This window comes from Ursus arctos, unplaced genomic scaffold, assembly GCF_023065955.2.
Source record: "Ursus arctos isolate Adak ecotype North America unplaced genomic scaffold, UrsArc2.0 scaffold_8, whole genome shotgun sequence".
NCBI classification, from domain to species: Eukaryota; Metazoa; Chordata; class Mammalia; order Carnivora; family Ursidae; genus Ursus; species Ursus arctos.
In genome coordinates, this window is record NW_026623100.1 from 29,431,208 (window position 1) to 29,444,587 (window position 13,380).

The following is a 13,380-nucleotide window of genomic DNA, read 5'->3' on the forward strand; positions in this document are numbered from 1 at the left end:
TTTTGGGAGACAGCAAAATGAGATGAGTATAGCCTGCCACTTTCTAGGAGCTTAAAAAAAATTCTTAAGTGAGTTCACTCATAACTCTGGCTTCCCTGCCTTCTCACTGAAGAAAGGATTTTCAGAATTTCAGGAAAAACAACTATTTTTAAGTGTAAAGAGTAAGTCTAAAACTAGAAGATGAAAAATTTTAATGATACCACAACTCAGAACACTTATACATCCTCTCAATTCAGTTTTCAAGTAAGTCTCTTTACATCTCCTCTATAACAGTTTGTGTTGCTTAGTAATATTAAAATTTTCTCCTTTGGAAAAAAGCCTTTGTTTCAAAATGCCATATAAATAGTCAAAGGAATGCATAATGGAGATTCCTTTATTCTACCCTCTAGACTTTTATTAGCAGCCAAATCTGAACTGCATGTACTTGCCTCGAGAGCTGTACTATGGGGGCCTGTCAGGTAATGACCAGAATTTTACCAAAATCTATAAATAAGAAACATGTTTAGTGGATATATGGTATGCTTTGACAGCAGTAAGTTACAGGTTTTAAAAATAAAATTTTCCTTGAGAAGTTAAGCTGAAATTTTAATTTCAAAAAAATTCCTACTCTCTTTATGCTGTGATTGCTTTCTGATTATTTCTAATAGTATCATAAAGGGTACCAATACCACCTTTCTCTCCCAATTAGGTAGGTAGGAAAACTAAGGCATACAATATTGATTTTTTGGGGTATATATCAATTTTTAGGAGATATGCTCAGGTAATGAAGTTTAATAATACCTAATGTATTATTATTGTATTATTAAGAGCAAGGTAAAAAAAAAAAATCACTTTTTCCTGACCTCTCTCCTGCTGCCTCCAAGCAATACCTCTGTCTTAAAGAAAAAAAAAAAAGTAACATGGGGAATATAGAATGAGAGATTAATTTTCTTCATATTTCATAGGGAATAACTACATACAGTTATGGAGTGGGTGCTTACATTGTGCCTTCATGAGCTGCAATGCATATGGCTGAAACAGATGTATCTGTTACAAATGCCCAAGAATATTGTTTTACTGTGCATTGTCACAGTACTCTGGAAGGTTGCCCATCACTCTTCTGGTACATTTTGTATATTAGAGGAAAGATAATCATTTGGCCACGTTTAATTTTTAAATTCCCAAGCAGATGCAAAATTAGTCCCTATCAAAACTGATTTTAGTATCACAGATTCAAAAAATAGTCAAGAGGATAATTAACATGAGAAATTGAATAACAAAAAGACTAAATTCTAAACCCCAATATCTCTCCCCTCTGGCTTGTGCTCTCTCTCTTGCTCAAATAAATAAAAATAAAATCTTAAAAAAACATTATGCAAATAGATTCATATAGTATGAGACCTTTTGAGATTTGCTTTTTTCATTAAACCTGACACCTCTGAGGTCCATCCTAGTTGTTCCATGTATCAATAGTTGACTCCTTTTTTGCTTACTGGGATTTCATGATTTGTATGTGCCACAGTTTAATCATTCACCATATTAGTTGTTTCCAGTTTTTGGCTACTGCATATGAAATTGCTGTGAACAGTTGTGTATAGATTTTGTATGGTCAGTTGCTGGATCATTGTTAAGCGTATGTTTAGTTTTGTTAGAAACCGTACAACTATTTTCCTGAATGGGAACACCATTTTACATTCTCATGAACAATGTATGAAAGATCTAATTTATCTGCATCATTGCCAACATATTTTATTATGAATTTTTTTTGGTTGTTCTAATGAGTGTTTGATTATGTCTCATGATGGTCTTAGTTTACATTCCAGAATAGCTAGTGATGTTGAATATCTTTTCATATGCTTATTTGCTAGCCTATACCCTCTTTTTAAAAAATTTTTTAGGGGCGCCTGGGTGGCACAGAGGTTGGGCGTCTGCCTTTGGCTCAGGGCGTGATCCCGGCGTTATGGGATCGAGCCCCACATCAGGCTCCTCTGCTATGAGCCTGCTTCTTCCTCTCCCACTCCCCCTGCTTGTGTTCCCTCTCTCGCTGGCTGTCTCTATCTCTGTCGAATAAATAAACAAAATCTTTAAAAAAAATTTTTTTTAAAGATTTTATTTATTATTTGAGAGAGAGAGAGAGCAGGGGGAGGAGCAGAGGGAGAGGGACAAGCAGACTCTGCACTGAGCCCAGAGCTGATGTGGGGCTCGATCCCACACCCCTGAGACCCTGACCTGAGCCAAAACCAAGAGTCAGATGCTTAACAGACTGAGCTGCCCAGGTGCCTCACTATATCGTTTTAAGTGAAATGCCTCTTTCATGTGTTTTGCCTAATTTGTAATTGGATTATTTTTTACTGTTGAGTTTTGAGATTTCTTTATGTATTCTAGATATGAGCCCTTTGTTAGATAATGTGGTTTACAAATATATTCTTCCAGTCTATAGTATATCATACTCTTGAGAGGGTCTTTCACAGAGCAAAAGCTTTTAATTTTGAGTAAGTCCAATTTCTCAATTTTTTCTTTAATAGATTATTTTTGGTGTTATATCTAAGAATCTTTACCAAGCACTAGGCCTCCAATTTTTCTTCTGTCTTACCTTCTAAAAGTATTATTGTTTTATATTTTATAATTTGCATATGATCCATTTTGAGGTTTTTTTTTTTTTAATAAGGTGTGAGGTTTAGATTGAGGCACTTTTTTCCCCTTTCCACCAGTTGTTCAAAAGGTATCCTTCCTCCAATGAATTGTTTTTGCACCCTTGTCAAAAGTCATATTTGAGCATATTTGTATGGGTCTATTTCTGGGTTCTCTGTTGTTTCTTTGATCTGTGTGTCTATCCCTCTATCAATACCACAGTCTTGATTACTTGATAAGTCATCTTGAAAATGGGTATACTACCACTTCCCTTTGTATGTTTTCAAAATTATTTTCACTTTTCCAGAAAAATTTTATAATGATCTTGCCTATATATACCATTAATCTTGCTGTGATTGTGATAATAACTAGGTTAAAACTGTATATCAATTTGGGGAGAAATGACCTCTTTCCAGTTGAGTCTTCCAATCCATGAACACGGTATGTCTCTACATAGATTTAGATCTTTGATTTTTTCATCATTGTGTTGTACTATCCAGCAGAAGAGTCTTGAAAGTTTGTCAGCTAAGTATTTCAGTGTTTTGAGCAACTGTTTATGGTGCTATATTTTTAATTTTGATGTCTGTGTGTTCATTGCTGTCTATGGAAATACAGCCGAATTTTGAAATTTGATCTCTTACTCCTGCAACCTGCTGAGCTCATTTATTAGTTCTAGGAGGTTTTTCAAGATTCCTTGAGTTTTCTATGTAGACATCATGTCATTAGCAAACAGAGACAGTTTTCAGTTTTGTTTTCCGTCTGTATGACTTTTATTTCCTTTTCTTACCTTACTGCACTAGCTAGAACTTCAAGTACTTTGTTGAATAACAGTGGTGAAAGTAGATATCTTTGCTTCACTCCCAATCTAGGGAGAAAACAGTCTTTGATCATTAATAGTGATGCTTACAATAGGGGCTCTTTTATCAAATTAGAGAAGTCCCTCTTCTGATTTTCCTGAGAGTTTTTTTTTTTTTTATCATGAATGGGTGTTTAATTTGTCAGATGCTTTCTCTGCCTTATTATGATCATATTAGTCTTCTTTAGTCTCTTCATATAGTGGACTACATTGAGTTTCAGATATCATATCAGTCTTTCATGCCTGGGGTACTCCACTTGACCACGCTATATAATTTTTTTTTTACATATTGCTGAATTTGTTTTGCTGATAGTTGGTTAAGGATTTTATTCATTTATACTCATGAGGACTACTGATACGTAGTTTTTTTGTTTTTGTTTTGTTTTTGTACTCTGTTCGCCTGGCTTTGGTATCAGGGTAATACTGGCTTCATAAGATGAGTGGGAAAGTTTTCTCTTGTCCTCTGTTAATTCTTCTTTAAAAGTTTGGTAGACTCCAGGAGCACCTGAGTGGCTCAATCGGTTAAGCTTCTGACTCTTGATTTTGGCTCAGGTCATGATCTCATGGTGGTGAGATAAGATTCCATCTCTCCCTCTCCTTCTGCCCCCCACCCCTTGCTTGCACTTTCACTTGCTCACTCCCTCCTCCTCCCTCCAAAAAAAAAGTTTGGTAGACTCCTGTGTATGCTACCTGGGCCTGGAGTTTCCAAATTATGAATTTTATTTCTTTAATATTATAAGATTATTTGAATTATCTATTTCACATTGGGTAAGTTTGGGTAGTTTATACTTTTTGAAGAACTGGTCCATTTTCATCTAGGTTGTCAAATTTAGTTCTACAGAGTTCAAATTTAGTTATTTGTAGTATTCCTTTATGAGCCATTTCATGTCTGCAGGGTATGCGGCAAAATTTCCTTTTTTACTGCTGATGGTAGCATGGTGAATCTTTTTGTTTTGTTTTTGGTCAGTCTTGCTAGAAGCTTTTCCCTTACTCATTTTTTCAAAGAACCAGCCTTAGTTTCTCTGCTGTTTTCTGTTTTCAATTTATTGATTTTTGCTCTTCATTATTTCTTTCCTTCAGCTTACTTTGGGTTTATTTTGCTCTTCTTTTTCTAGTTACTTGTGAGAACATAGATTATTAACTTGAGACTTTTAATCTTTTTGAATGTAAGTGTTCAATTCTATAAATTCGCCTCTTCACATATTTTTAGCTGTGTCCCACAAATTTTATTGTCATATTTTCATTTTTATTCAGTTCAATGTAATTTTTAATTTCTCCTGAGACCTCCTCTTTTGTGACCCATGGATTATTTAAAAGGGTATTGTTTGGTTTCCAAGTGTTCTGGGGATTTTCCTGTTATATTTAGATTCTTTTTACCCATTACTGACTTCTGTGATTCCACTAAATCTCTATGATTTCAATTCTTTAAAATTTATTGAGGGTTGTTAGTTCAGGATATGGTCTAGCTTAGTATATGTTTTTGAGCAATTGAGAAGAATATGAGCAATTGAGAAGAATATTCTAATGCTGGGTAGTTGGTGATGTTGAGTTCTTCTATGTCCTTGCTGATTTTCTGTCTAGTTGTTCTATCCAGTGTTCAGAGAGTCTCTAACAATTGTGGGCTTGTCTAATTCTTCCAATTCTGTCATTTTAGCTCACTTATTTGGCAGCTCTGTTTTATAGTGCATACACTTTTAGACTTTTTAGTATGTCATCTTGGTGGGTTGCTCTTTTAGATTATGTAATGTCTCTAGTAATTTGCTCTGAAGTGTATCTGACATTAATAGAGCCATTCCTGATTTCTTTTGATTGTTTGGATGATACATATTTTTCCATTTTTACCCTCAAACTACCTCTATTATTATTGTTGAAAAAAAAAGAAATGAGTTTCTGGTAAACAGAATACATATAAGGTGTTTTTTAAAAATCATTCTACAGATCTGTTTGACACATTTAGACATTGACATTTAATTATTACTATGTTATGGCTTAAGTATGTTATTTTTTATTCTCTCTCCCTTTTCTTAATGAGACACAATTGACATATAACATTGTATTAGTTTAGGTATACAACATAATGATTTGATATATATAAATATTGTGAAATGATTACCAAATAAGATTAGTTAACATCACCACACAATTTTTTTCTTATGATGAGAAGTGATAAGATTTAGTCACTCTGTAACTTTCAAATATACAATACAGTATAGTTAAATATAGTCATGATGCTTTGTGTTACATCTCCAGGATTTATTTATTTTTTTATAACTGGAAGTTTGTACCTTTGACCACCTTCACCAATTTGGCCCAGCTCTCGCCTCTTGTAACTACCAGTCTGTTCTCTGAGAATCATTTTTCCTAGAGTCCACAAATATGTGAGATCATATGGTATTTGTCTTTTATTGTCTTTCTTCACTTAGATGGACTTGCAGGCATTATGTTATGTTGTTGCAAATGGCAGGATTTCCTTTATGTTTATGGATGAATAACAATTGTATAGGTTTCCACATTTTCTTTATCCATTCATCCATCGATAAACAGCAACTTAGGTTGTTTCCTTATCTTGGCTACTATAATGCTGCAGTAAACATGGGGGTGCAGGTATCTTTTCAAGTAAGTATCTTTATTTCCTTCAGAGAATATCCATAAGTAGAATTGCTGGATCATATAGTAGTTCTACTTTAAGTTTTTTCAGGAAATTCTATGCTGTTTTCCGTAGTGGTTGCACCAGTTCACATTCCCACTAACCGTGTAGAAGAGTTCCCTTTTCTCTGTATTCTTGCCAACACTTACTTCTTGTCTTTTTGATAATAGCCATTCTCACAAGTGTGAGATACTTCATTGCAGATATCTCATTATAGATATTTCAGTGTAGTTTTGATTTACATTTCCCTGATGATTAAAGATGCTGAGTACCTTTTCATGTAACTGTTGGCCCTCTGTATGTCTTCTTTAGAAAAATGTCTTCAGATCTTCTGCCTATTTTTAAATCAGATTGTTTATTTCTATTAAGTTGTATGAGTTCTTTATGTATTTTGGACACTAAGTCCTTTTCTCCCATTCTGTAGGTAGCCTTTTCATTTTGTTGATGTTTTCTTTTTAGTTTATTTTTTCTTTTTTTGCTTTTGCTTTTGGTGTCAAATCCAAAGAAATCTTTGCCATCACTGAGTCAAGAAACTTACAAGCTGTTTCTAAGAGTTTTATGGTTTCAGGTCATTATGTTCAAGCCTTTAATCCATTTTGAATTAATTTTTGTGTATGGTGTAAGATGAGAGATCAGTTTTTGTTTTTTTTTTAGATTATTTATTTGAGAGGGAGTGGGGGAGGGGCAGAGGGAGAGAATGTCACGCAGACTCCCCGCTGAGTGCAGAGTCTGATTCGGGGCCCAATCCCAGGATCCTGAGATCATAATCTGAGCTGAAATCAAGAGTCAGACACTAAACTGACTGAACCACCCAGACCCTCCCAGTTTCATTTTTTGTATGTGGCTGTCCAATTTTCCCAGCACCACTTATTGAAGAGATGATCCTTTTCTCTAATGAGTATTCTCAACTCCCTTGTCAAATATTAGTTGATGTATATGCATGAATTTATTTCTAGGCTCTCTATTCTGTTCCATTGTTCTGTGTATCTGCTTTAATGCCAGTACCATAATGTTTTACTATAGTTTTGTAATATAGTTTAAACTCAGAAAATGTGATGCCTACAGCTTTGTACTTTTTTTGTTGAGTGCTTTGGCTATTCAGGGGCTTTTGTGGTTCCATACAAATTTTAGGATTCTTTGTTTCAGTTCTATGAAAAATGCCATTGGAATTTTGAAAGGGATTACACTGAATCTGTAGTTTGCTTTAGGTAGTATGGACATTTTAACATTAATTCTTCCAATCCATTAGCATGATTTATATTTCCATTTATTTGTGTTATGTTCAGTTTTTCCTCAGTATCTTAGTTTCAATGTATAGGTCTCTGTGATTGTTTAGTCCTAAGCATTTTATTCTTTTTGATGCACTTGTAAATGGGATTGTATTCTTAATTTCTTTTTGATAGTTCAATATTACTGTATAGAAGTGCAAGAGATTTTTGTATAGATTTTGTATTCTGCAACTTTACCGAATTTGTTAGTTCTAACAGTTTTTTTTTTTTTTGTAGAGTCTTTAGGGTTTTCTATATTTAATTGCATGTCATCTGCAAATAGAGACCATTTTGCTTTTTCCTTTCTGATTTAGATTTTTTTTTTCCATGCCTAATTGGGCGAGGACCTCTGGTAATATGTTGAATCAAAGTCGTGAAAGTGGGCATTCTTGATTTTGATCTTAGAGAAAGAGGTTTCAGCTTTTCACAATTGAGAAAGAGATTGGATTTGTCACATATGGACGAGATATGTTCCTGTTATATTCACTTTGTTGAGAGTTTTATCATAAATGGAAGTCAAATTTTGTTTTGTCATAGGATCTTTCTGCACCTATTCAGATGATGATATAAATTTTATCTTTCAGTTTGTTAATGTGTGGCCTGTTAACTGATCTGCAGATATTGAATCAATCATGCTTGAATCTCTGGAATAAATCCCACTTGATGAAGGTGTATGATGATCCTTTTAACATTTTGTTGAGGATTTTTGTATCTATGTTCATCAGAGATATTGGCCTGTAATTTTCTTTTCTTATAGTGTTCTTGTCTGGTTTTGGTATCAGTGTAATGTTGGCCTTGTAAAATGAGTTTCAAAGTGATCCCTGTTCTTTATTTTTTGGAAGAGAGTTTGGTATTTATTAATTATTTAATAAATGCTAGTAGAATTCACCAGTGAAGCCATCTGGTCCTATACTTGTGTTTGCTGGAAGGGTTCTGATTATTGATTGAATCTTCTTACCAGCAATAGTTCTTTTCAGATTTTCTGTCAATCCATTTCTTCTAGGTTGTCCAATTTGTTGGTGTTTTTAAGGTTTTGATTTGGATTGTATTTATAGATCAATTTGGACAGTAGATGTGTTTGAGTATAATTATGTTCTTGGGGTTTACTGAATATACCACAGCTTGCTGTCATTTTTAACTCCAGTATAGTTAGATTTCTATTTTAAAAATATTTTTCTATTTTTTTCTCTCTGTTCTCACTTAGGCTTCCACTTGTTATATCTAATAACTGCCATAAGCCTCTTCTGCTATGATTAGAAAAAACAAGCCTTATATAAGCTTCTCAAAATATAAGTTCTGAATAAAGTACATGAGGTCTAGTTTAGTGCATGGACTTTATGATCTCTGTTTTGGCTATTTGGAGTTCTTTCCTGTTTTCTAAGTGGCCAGTGAAATGATCATTTGAAAAAATGAATTATTGCTGTACATTATGCTCATGTTATTTTTCTAGATTTTTAATTGCCTATTAAAATACAACAGCTCCAGTATTAACAAATCACATACAATGTATCTAAGGATAATCATAATCTTCTGCAAAATATCACTGACCTGTATATTAAAAATCAGTGACTTGTACTTAAAATTAACCATTTTAACTATTTTAAAGATGATAAAAGAGAACTGAAAGAAAAAAAATAAGTAAATTTTGCTTTCAGGTAGGATGAAAGAGTTTGCAGCACACCAGTATTCTCTCTGAGAACAAACAGAAATCTAGGTTAAAATATCTATTTAATTTTAAATATATGTATTATGTATACATGTATGCTCTGTATGTTTGTGCATATGTATACACACACACTAGGAATGGGGAAAAGTCAGACGTAGACTAAATTTTTACCAAGACTACAAGCAAGTCTCAATTTAGCCCAGTCTATGATTGCATTAAGGTGATCATCCCTCACTGTTTGCTTAGCAGAGGAAAAGGAGAATCCTCTCTAGAGGAATATAACCTTATTGGAGCCTCTACACTTTTTTGGATTTAAGGTATAGAATTTAATGAAACATTACCAGTAAAATCAGGAGATAAGATTATACCACTGAAAAATAGGGAAGACCAGACAACAGAAACAAATTCAGAGATGATCTAGGTATGGAGTTTTAGTAGGAAGAACCACTAAAATTTGGTTAGTATTTTTTGTTTCAAGGAACACAGCCTCTTAGGTAACCTCAGGAAATAAAGGGGTATTATACAGACTCCTGGAACTGAGATTCATCCTGTTTTTCTAACCTCTTTCTCGTGAGCCTCCCTTTATTTCTTTCAATGGTCTTTATGCTATGGATCTGCTTCACCACCACTTTTTTGTATATAGAAATAAATTTTATGGGCTGATTTAAAAGAAAAACAAGTCTACACTACAACAAAAAATATGCCAACAAATTAGACAACCTAGAAGAAATTCTAGAACAAATTCTAAGAAACATACAATTTCCCAAAACTGAATCAGGAAGAAATAGTTACTGATATATTCAGATATTCTAATAATAAACTTGAATTGGTAATCCAAAAATGCCCAAAAAACAAGTCCAGGACCAGTGGATTCCCAGGGAATTCTATAAAATGTTTAGGCATTAACTTTTCTTCAATCTATTAAAAAAAAAAGAAGGAAAATACATTCTATAAGATCATCATTACCTTGATTCCAAAACCAAAGACACTACAAAAAAGAAAACTACAGGCCAATATCCCTGATGAATACAGATGAAAAAATCCTCAACAAAACATTAGCAAAGCATACTCAACAATACATTAAAAGGATCATTTGCCATGATCAAGTGTGATTTATTCTAGGGATGAAAGGATGGTTCAATATTCACAAATCAATGTGATACACCACATTAACAAATGATAAAAATCATATGGTCATCTCAATAGATGCACTTGACAAGATTCAACTTCATGATACTTTCAACAATGTGGGTTTAGGGGCACCTGGGTGGCTTAGTTGGTTAAGTGTCACCTTTGGCTCAGGTGTCCTGATCCTTGGGGTCCTGGGATCAAGCCCCACATTGGGCTTCCTGCTTGTCGGGGAGACTGCTCCTCCCTCTGCCTGCTGCTCCCCCTGCTTGTGATTACTCTCTCTCTCTGACAAATAAAATCTTTAAAAAAAAAAAAAAAAACACCCAGTGTGGGTTTAAATGGAACATACCATAATAAAGGCCATATATGAAAAACTCCAGCTAACCATGTTCAGTGAGAGAGCTTTTCCTCTCAGATCACAAACTAGAATGGCCACTTTTATTCAACACAGTACTGGAAGTCCTAGCTGCAGCAAACAAGAAAAAGAAATAAAAGGCATCCAAATTGGTAAGGAAGAAGTAAAACTTTCATTATTTGCAGATGACATGATACCATACAAAGACTCCACTAAAAAAACTATTAGAAGTAATAAAGTTGCAGAACACAAAATTAATAAACGGAAATCAGTTGCACGTCCATACACCAATAACAAAATAGAAAAATTAAGAAAACAATCCCATTTATAGTTGCACCAAAAACAGTAAAATACCTAGGAATAAACTTAACCAAGAAGGTGAGAGACCTGTACTCTGAAAACTATAAAACACTGAAAGATACTCCATGCTTATGGACTGGAAGCACAAGTATTGTTAAAAATGTTCATAATACCAAAAGCAATATACTGATTCAATGCAATCCCTATCAAAATTCCAATGGCATGTTCCACAGAACTAGAACAAATAATCCTAAGATTTGTATGGAACCACAAAAGATCCCCAATAGCCAAAGCAGTGTTGAGAAAGAAGAACAAAGCTTGGAGGTATCACAATCCCAGATTTCAAGATTTACTGTAAAGCTGTAGGAATCAAAACCATACAGTACTGGCACAAAAACAGACACATGGATCCATGGAACAGAAGAGAGAACTCAGAAATAAACCCATGCTTAATCTTTAACAAAAGAGGCAAGAATATATAATGGGGAAAAGACCGTCTCTTCAACAAATGGTGTTGGGAAAACTGGATAACTACATGCAAAAGAATGAAACTGGATAACTACATGCAAAAGAATGAAACTTGATCATTTACTTACACCATTTATAAACTTAAAATGGACTAAGAATGTAAATGTGAGACCTGAAACCAAAAAAATCTTAGAAGAGAGTACAGGCAGTAAATTTCTCTGACATCAGCCATAGCAACATTTTTCTAGCTATGTCTCCTTAGGCAAGGGAAACAAAAACAAAAGCTATTGGAACTACACCAAAATAAAAAGCTATTGTACAGCAAAGGAAATGGTAAACAGAATGAAAAGGCAACCTAGTGATTGAGAGAAGCTATTTGCAGAGATATATCTGAAAAGCAGTTAATAGCCAGAATATATAAATAACTTACACAACCCAACACCAAAAAAAATAAATGGACAAAGGATCTTAATAGACGTTTTTCCAAAGAAGACATACATGGCCAGCATACACATGAAAAGATACTCATCATCAGGGAAATGCAAATCAAAACCAGTGCAGTATCACTTACACTTGTTAGAATGGCTATCAAAAAGACATGAAATAAAAAATGTTGGTGAAGATGTGGAGAAAAAGAAACCTTCATGCATTGCTGGTGGGAATGTAAATTGGTGCAGCCACTGTAAAAGACAATATGGAGAGTCCTCGAAAAATTAAAAATAGAAATACCCTATGATTCAGTAATGCCACTACTGGGTATTTCTTTAAAATACAACACTAATTTAAAAAGATAAATGCACCTCTGTGTTTACTGCAGCATTACTGGCAATAGCCAAAACATGGAAACAGCTAAAATACCCATCAAAAGATGAATTGAAAAGACGTGGGGTGTGTGAATCGAATATTAGCTATACAAAAGAATGAGATCTTGCCTTTTATAACAACATGGATAGACTTAGAGGGTATTATGCTAAATGAAATAAGACTGAGAAAGACAAATTACATATTATTTCACACAATAAACAAATAAAAAGCAGAAACAGACCCATAAATATAGAACAACTAGTGGTTGCCAGAGGGGAAAGGGATAAGGCCTGGGCAAAATGGGTGAAGAGGAGTGGAAGATAGATGCTTCCAGTTATGGAATGAATAAGTTATTCATTGTATGGTTTTGTAATCACATTGTAAGGTGACAGATGGTAACTACTTTTGTGGTGAGCACAGCATAATGTATCGACTTTTCAAATGACTAAAGTAACGTTGTATGTCAAGTATACCTTAGTAAGACTTTTTGTGAGTCTACAGAAAATGAAACTCAAAAATATACTATTTACAAGAGCATAAATATCCTAAATACTTAGAAATAAATTCAAGGAAAGACATGCAAGACCTCTACATAGAAAATTATGAAATACTGTGTCAAATTGAAGACCTACATAAATGGGAGGATATATAACATGTGGACGGCTGAATGTTCTAAACATACCAGTTCTCTATATTGATTTTTAAAATTCAGTGCAAAACCAATTAGAGTCCTAACCATATTTTTTAATGTAAATTGACAATTGATGATAAAAAGGAAATGGAAATGCAAGGGACCTGTGGAAGGAGCCAAGATGCCCTTCAAGAGACAAATGGATAAAGATGTGGTTCATACATACAATGGAATATTACTCAGCCATCAGAAAGGATGCATACCCACCATTGCATTGACATGGATGTAACTGGAGGAGATTATGCTCAGTGAAATAAGTAAAGCAGAGAAAGACAATTATCATATGGTTTCACTCACATGTGGAACATAAGAAATAGCATGGAGGACAGAAGGAAGGGGGGAAAATCAGAGGGGGAGATGAACCATGAAAGACTATGGACTCCGGGAAACAATCTGAGGGTTTCAGAGGGGAGGGAGATGGGGGGAATGGGTTAGCCCGCTGATGGGTATTAAGGAAGGCACATGTAATGAGCACTGGGTGTGAAATGCAAATAATGAATCATGGAACACCACATCAAAACTAATGATGTACTGTATGGTGACTAACATTAAAAAAAAAAAAATGCAAGGCACCAACAAATAGT

At 34.2% G+C, this 13,380-nt stretch overlaps 1 protein-coding gene across 19 annotated transcripts in view; it reads right to left on the reverse strand.

Moving 5' to 3' along the window:
- WDPCP (WD repeat containing planar cell polarity effector) overlaps positions 1-13,380 on the reverse strand; it is a 489,024-nt gene that overhangs the window by 121,769 nt on the left and 353,875 nt on the right. The window contains exon 15 of one of the 19 annotated variants that reach the window (XM_057309432.1): positions 1-13,380. This exon is cut by the window's right edge and continues 25,410 nt beyond it. The exons of the other annotated variants lie outside the window; for them this stretch is intronic. The gene's annotated coding sequence lies outside the window, so the exon portion shown is untranslated. 19 annotated transcript variants of the gene reach the window in all.